We start from the raw sequence: 7410 nt of genomic DNA on the forward strand, positions 1-7410 counted from the left end.
AAACACAGAAACACATGTCCACGTGAAGATGGAGGCAGAGATTGGAGCGAGGCATCTCCAAGCCAAGGAATGCCTGAGGCTGTCAGAAGTTAGCAAGAAGCAAGGAAGGATCCACCCCTACAGGTCTCAGACAGAACTTTGGTTTTGGACTTCTAGCCTCCAAAACAGTGAGACAATAACCAAGCTCAGTTGTTTTCAACCATCCAGTGTGTGGTACTTTGTTACAGCAGCCCTAGGAAACTAATACTGGTGTGTATGAACATGGGGTGTGAGCTTGGGAGTGTGTAAATAAGTGTAGGAAACCATTGGAGTGTGTGTGTGAGATCCTGGTAGTGAAGATAGGCGTAGGTGTGACCATCTGCCTATGGGAGTGTGTAAATACGTCTGTGAGACCAGTACGTGTGTGTGTGTGTTTGTACCTGCGCTCACACACTTGGTATCCCTATATCGTTATCCTGGAAAGGACCCCAGCAACCATCCTTCACCTCTGGCTGCCTGTCTCCACCCCCAGACCCTTCCCTGACCTTGGGCAGCCCTGCCTGAGGCCAGGTCAGCCCTGGAGGAGGGCTGAGATGGTCCTGCTGAGGGCTGCCCACAACCTACCCCCACCCTGGGGTCATCCCAACATCAAAGTTTAAACTCCACCCTAGGGACTTCCTGGGAGGTCCAGTGGTTAAGACTCTGTGCTTCCAATGCAGGGGGCGCAGGTTCGATCCCTGGTCAGGGAACTAAGATCCCACATCCTCTGTAGTGCGGCCAAAACCAAAATCTATAAACCCCACCCTGGCCCGCAGGATGAGAGCACTCATCAGGGACTGAGATGAGGCCAGACCTGGAGGCTGGAGGCCATAAGGTGAGGGGTCAAATTCATTGTTTGTGTCCCGGACATTCTTACCTGAAGCCTAGCTCAGGGGTACCGAGCTGGTATCACCTGTCCTGCTTGGGAGACAGACCTAAGCCCAGAGATTCTTGAAACAGAGCTGGGTTCCTGAGCACCTGTGTTGACCATGCCCATCCCAGTGGACCACTGGATATCACAGAGCCTGCCGCAGACCTAGCCTCCTAGGACATGTCCAGACTAGCCTGTACTCCTGCTGGCCCAGCCTCTGCCCTCCAACCAGGGGATACTGCAACTGTTCAATTACTCACTCAACAAAGCACACGTCCCAAAGCCCATGTCTTAGAATCCTCAAACATATCCCAGAGAAGCCTTGCTGGGAAACCTCAGACGAGTCACTTTTCTCTGAGCCTCTTTTCCCCTCTGTAAAAAGGGTACAACCACCCTTGCCCTGCCTATGTTATAGGGATGGCGTCAGGATTAGGAGGCCTAATGGACATGAACTTGTCTTATAAAGACATGTCTGATAAAATGCCCCCACAGCCTGACTCTGTGAATGGTGTGTCACAAAGGTAGCTCCATATCCAAGGCCCTCTGGTACTGATATCATCTCCACCATCAGGGTGGTTTGCCGTCTCCTTCTCCAGCTTCCCACAGTCTCTTCCCTTAGCTTGATAATGGTTTGATATAATTCAGGTGAGGGGTCTGCAAACTATGGCCCCCGGACCAAATCCTGCCTGTTATTGTATGGTCTGTGAACTAAGAATAATTTTTTTAAGATATTTATTTTGGCTGTCCCGGGACGCAGGATCTTTGTTGCGGCATGGGGGTCGTTAGTTGCGGCATGCAGACTTCTGAGTTGTGGCATGAGGACTCTCAGTTGGGCTTCTTAATTGCAGCATGCATGAGGGATCTCGTTCCCCGACCAGGGATCGAACCCGGGCCCCCTGCATTGGGAACGCGGAGTCTCACCTGCTGGACCACCAGGAAGTGCCAAGAATAATTTTTACAGATGAACATTTGTCATCGATCTGATGGTAAGGAGCATTAACTTTGAACTCCAATTAAGCAAAATGTTATCCCTCCCACCCTTACCAAAAAAATCCCATTCTTCTAATTAGTAGACCTTTTATTACAAAAAAAAAAAAAAGTACTCAATTATTATTATAATTCCATCAATAAAAATTCTGTGGAAATTTGTTTTCTGTCTTGTTATGCATAATATCTCTTGTCGCTACATAATATCCTTGATTTTGCCTCAGCCCACAAAGCCTAAAACATGTACTATCTATCCCTTTACAGAAAAAGTTTGCTGGTCTTTTGCCTCCACTACTGAACTCTGCCATTACAGAAACAAGTTGGCCAGTTTGCCAACTGCTGAAGTAGAACGTTCTAAGCCCTTGGACATTTTGATTGGTCTGGAGAGGGGCAAGTAAATCCCTAGACAGGTCCCAACAAGCCAGCATTTGCTTAAACAGTTCATTGGACTGAACTGGGCAGAATGTGAGTCTGAAGCTATAGGACTGCCTCCAAGGACTCTGAGAATAAAGCCCACCCAGGGTAAGGCAGAGTTAGCAATGCAGAGACTGCAACGGCATCATTTTTTAAGCCCCTAGATCACACATCACCTGTAGCAAGCCCTACCCCTTGATGTTTCAGTTACACAAGTCAATCTATTACTATTGTTATTTAAGCACATTTGCAGTGAATTTTTTGATGCTTGCACCAATACAAGAGCACAAAAGAAGAGTGCCTAATCCAGCTCGGAGCATTCAAGGAAAACTTCTGAGAAGAGGTGTCATCTAAGCTGGGTCTTCGAGTCAACTGTGAAAGCAAGTGGAAGAACAGGTATTCCAAGCAGAGGACACGGCATGAGAGGAAAGAGCACAGCACACGCCACAAGACCGAAGCGGCAGAGCTGGGAGTGGCCAGGGATGGAATCGAAGGTTCAAGAAAGGATACCTTGTGCCCTGTGCACCAGACCGGCCTACTTGAAATTGGCCCTGTGGGAAAGGGTCTTGAACAAGGCATGACAAGTTCAGGTTGGCACTGTAGGTGGAACTCTTTGACCACTGTGGAGGCTGGACTGGGACGAGGTACGGGGAGGGCATCAGGTTGGAAATGGGAGTCAGTTAGGAGGCTACTGGAATAACCCGGGTAGAAGATGATGAGGGTCCAGCCAATGGCAGTAGGAATGGGGATGGAGAGGAGGGAATGACTCTGAGAAATATTTTGGAAACCACATCCACAGGACTTGGTGACTGATTGGATGTGAAAGAAAGGGCTAGGGAGAGTCAAGGGGTGACTTCTAATAGTTTCTACATGACTGGGTGGATTGTGATGCCACCACTGAGGAGAAAACGCAGAGGTGGGGCATGTCTTTGGATACAGATGATATTGAATGATTTGGGTCTGGGACATGTTGGGTATGCCGTCACTGGAGGGTCACAGACACGGGGGTGGGAGCAAGTCCAAGAAAGTGATGGTACTTGGACCAACTCACAGATGGTAGTTAAACCCATGAGAGTACATGGGAATGTCCAAGAGGACATGTAGCTTGAGGAGAGCCATGGGTCAAGGCTGAAGGCTTGAGAACCCCCGAAGTGTTTAAGAGGGAGGTGACACAAGCTCACAAAGGCACATGGAAAGGAGAAGTCAAGGAGCAGGGCAGAGTGTGGCAGGTGCTGGCGTTCTGCCTATGTCTCTCAGCACTTACCTCCAAACGGAGAAAGCTGCTTACTGCCAACACCTGCCCTTTGCCTGAGGGTTATTTTTTTTTTTTCTGGCCATGGAGACGCCCTTGGCTCAGACTCAGGACAAGCTGGAAGCGCTGGAGAGTTAATGTGTCTGGAAGCAGCCCTCCCCCAATGGCAAAGAGGGAGTGGGTGGATAAATACCCCAGCTTCCTTGCCCCCATCATATGGACAACCTGAAGCATGCCTCAAACATATTCTGGGGTTCCCCAGCAGGCCTGCGCCCCTCTCACTCGCAGTACATGCTAACACTCCCTATGTGGGCCTCCTGACCACCCACCCCCCGCCCAGCCCCCCACTTTCCCACTCCCAGCTCGTGCTTGAATCCTTGCGTCAGAGTCTGCTTCTGGGAGAACATAAACTAAGTCAAAGATGTCGTGAAAACCAACCAAGTAGAAAATTGCAAGATGTTCTCTCCGTGTAACTTTTGTCTTTGAGGGGCTCAAGTCATCCCCACGCTGTGCCCACCTCCACACTCATAGAAGATGCTGGCCGATTTCTCCCCTGGGCCTGAGGTTCCCAGAAAGGGACTTTCCAGAGCCCAAGTCTGAGCAAACTCCACTATCAAGAAATCCTTTCCTAGCTCTCACCCTGGCTGCTCCTCTTTTACAGGGGCTGCTGCATGCGGGGAAGTCTGATCACAGGCCCTCGTATAACGCAAAGGCTTGGAAAGCTTCCTCAGCCCTGAGTCCATCCCTCCATGTACCCCTGACTCTGTCCTCTCCTTTTCCAGCACTCCAAGTAGCATTCACTTTTTTCTGTTCATCCTATGTCCAGTCCTGCGGGTGCTCATCGCTTCTCTTTCTGTCTGAGATCCAAGAACTGGCTCTGACTACTGGCCTGGGACCCACGGGGAGGTGGGGAGAGCTGGGTGACCTGGAAACACTCCCCAGTTTCGGCCAGTGTACGCCCGACCCACCCTGCTCTTCATCTCTTACCTCTCAAGGCAGGAAACCAGGGGGAATGGCCTTGAACAAGACTTTGGGGGCAGAAGGGGAAGGGCCTTCAAGAAGGCATACAGGAGAGTGATGAAGTGGACATCCTGCTGTCTAACAAGCCAGGGTGTGAATGCAGGCACTTCGCTTACATAATTGTGGAACTGTGTGTGAGTTTCAACGTCTCGGAGCTTTGGTCTTGTCATCTGTAAAATGAGGATAATAACGGTATCCACCTGACTTAGGCTGGGTTCCTCCAGAAGCAGGTCCTGAGACAACTACTCCAGTACACATGGTTGATGTAGGAGGTAAAGGAAACACCAGTAGAGAAGTGGGGAAGTAAGATAAGGAAAGGAAGGAAAGCAGTCAAGTTGGTTATCAAGCTAGCTCCTCGGGTGGGCTCAGTCCTGCTGGGGAAACCCTGTGAGTGCATGTAGAGCACACACCTCAGTTATTTACACACCAATGCTCATCCGTCATGGGTGCAGGGCTCTCCTGGATGGTGTTCATTCCCCATCACTTCTGGTCTCCCAATAGTGGCAAAGCAGAGTCCGATGCCCAGAGGAAGCCCTCAGGCAAAGATAGGCAGGTAGGTGATTGGAAGCCTCAGGGGTATAAGTGGTCAGGTTGAGGGCACACAGACAGGGCATCTGCTATATCATCTCAGAGGGCTGGTGGGAGGTGAAATGACGTCATGAAATGACATCATGAATGAAGAGTACTTAACACAGGGACCGGCGCACAGTTGGTTCTTCTCTAATCAAGATCCAGCCTCACTCCAGCCCTCAGATGCCTGGTTCCAGGGACTTCCTGCTGCCCAGCAACCATGAGAGAGGTCTTTGGGGCTGGAGGGCCAGGGGTCAAGGGCAGAGGGATCTGGTAGAGAGAAGGCCAGAAAGAAGAGAGGGTGCAAGAGAACTGGGAAGGGGGTGGGCGCTGGAGTCCAGGCCCAGCATGGAATGGACTCAAATCAGCGTGAAGAAGCCCGGGAGAGTGTGTGAGCCCCACTCCACAGGCCTCGCCAGACACCATACACAGTCAGAGACATATAAAGACTCTCTCTTCTCTCCCCTTATATCCACCCTACATCGATTGCCTCTGCCATTTGGGGCACTGCCTTCTCTTTAAAAATAAACAAACAAAAGAATCAAACATTAGGACTACTGTGGAGATCAGAGATACAGATGAAAAGTGCCTGGTATACAGTAGATGCTCAATTGGTGATAGCTATTTCCAGTGTGAGGCCACCTTGGCTTTGACTTTCCTCCTTCACATCCCACCTCACCCTCCAGTGCCACTGGCCGAGACCCCAAAACGCAGGCCTTCCAGGTTCCCTGAGGAAGGAATGCTTCCCTTGCTGAGCGCAGAGTTCTGAAGGCATCCCCCGCGGACGAGCAGAAAAGGTGCAGGAAGCAGTGATGAGAAGAATGGGGGGCACAGCCCTCTGGCAGGAGGCGACAGCCCCGAGGGAGTGAGGGTGCCGCCTTGTCCCATTTTCCATCCAAGTCCCCACCTTGACCCCCAGCTCTTTCCCTCCGATCATTGAAGACACAGTTTTACTGCATAGCTCCTAAAACTCTGCACCACCCCCCCCAGCCCCCCTCACTGTTACCTGCAGGGCACCAACTTGCCCTGAGGTGTCAGGTTATTTTTTTTAACCAAGTATCAAATTACAATCAAACCAATTCAACGTGCATTTACTGTGCAAAGCACACTGGGCTGGGTGCAAGAGGAAATCCCAAAATGACTAAAATCATGGGCCCCGACCTCAGTTTATTATCTAGTTAGAGAGATGAGGCATACATGGTTAAACAGTGAACAAACAATACAATGTATTAAAAGTTACTTGGTGCTTATGAAATAAAAGTTAGCCAACAACACATTGTGAAATCAACAAGAGCCTGCTAAGGAGGAGCCGGAAAGAGGTGGAAGTGGGCTGGAGTGATCAAGAGATAATGATCATGGCTCTGAGCTAGGAGATGCCTCCCCGGATGGAGGACCCTACAGGTGTTACACTCACTCACTCACTCACCACCTCCGCTGGACCCTCATCTTTCTCCCTCTTCTGCAGTTGAAGAAACTGAGATTAAGCCCTCCTGCTTCAGGGTTTCAAGCTAGAAACAACAGAACTGGGATTTAAATCCAAGCGTTTTTCTGAGGAAGGAAGACTTCGGGTAGCTCTTGAAGGATGAACCACATGAAGGGAGAAAGGGCTCTCCTCTCTGTGCCCCTGCTTGGCCTTTCCCTGTCCCTGGGCACGGCCTCCCACCGCCCCCCACCCCCCTTGGTGAATGGCTGGGTGTGATGCATGGGATAGGGAAAGGGCGCTGAGTCTGCTCTCTTGGCCCATCCCTGCCCGTGTCCTGCTCTCTCCTTGCTCGGAAATCCCTCCACAGAGGGGGTCTCATTTCACCCAAAGACACTGTGTTCTAACTGATGGAAAATTGTTCGCTGCTTGTCAGGTTATTGTTAATTTCCCGATCCTTAATGAATGATTTTCCACCAATCAGCCTGGAGTCCCATGCCCACCACCCCGTGGACAAGGCCTGAGTCTCTGAGGCCCTAAAAGTGAGGTCTGTAAACAACTCCCAGGGCCCAGCACCTGCCACCAAGAGGGGTACCAGGCCCCACCCCCAGGCCTGGGTGCCCTCCCCTCCTCCACAGACCCCAGGGACAGCTCTCCACACTGCATGGTCCTCTACTCAGGGCAATATGGTAAACTGATAAGCCTCCCCTCAAGAGCAGGAGCCCCCCTTAAAAAGGGGGAGAGTCTGGAGAGTGCCTTAGAGGTTCCTGGCACAGTTCATTAAGATACCAACCCTTAGTGAAATATTTCTTTGTTAAAATCGTCATTTATCTTGGAGAACAGGGGCCTTTGTGGCAA

This window comes from Balaenoptera borealis, assembly GCF_965194805.1.
Source record: "Balaenoptera borealis genome assembly, chromosome: 12".
NCBI classification, from domain to species: Eukaryota; Metazoa; Chordata; class Mammalia; order Artiodactyla; family Balaenopteridae; genus Balaenoptera; species Balaenoptera borealis.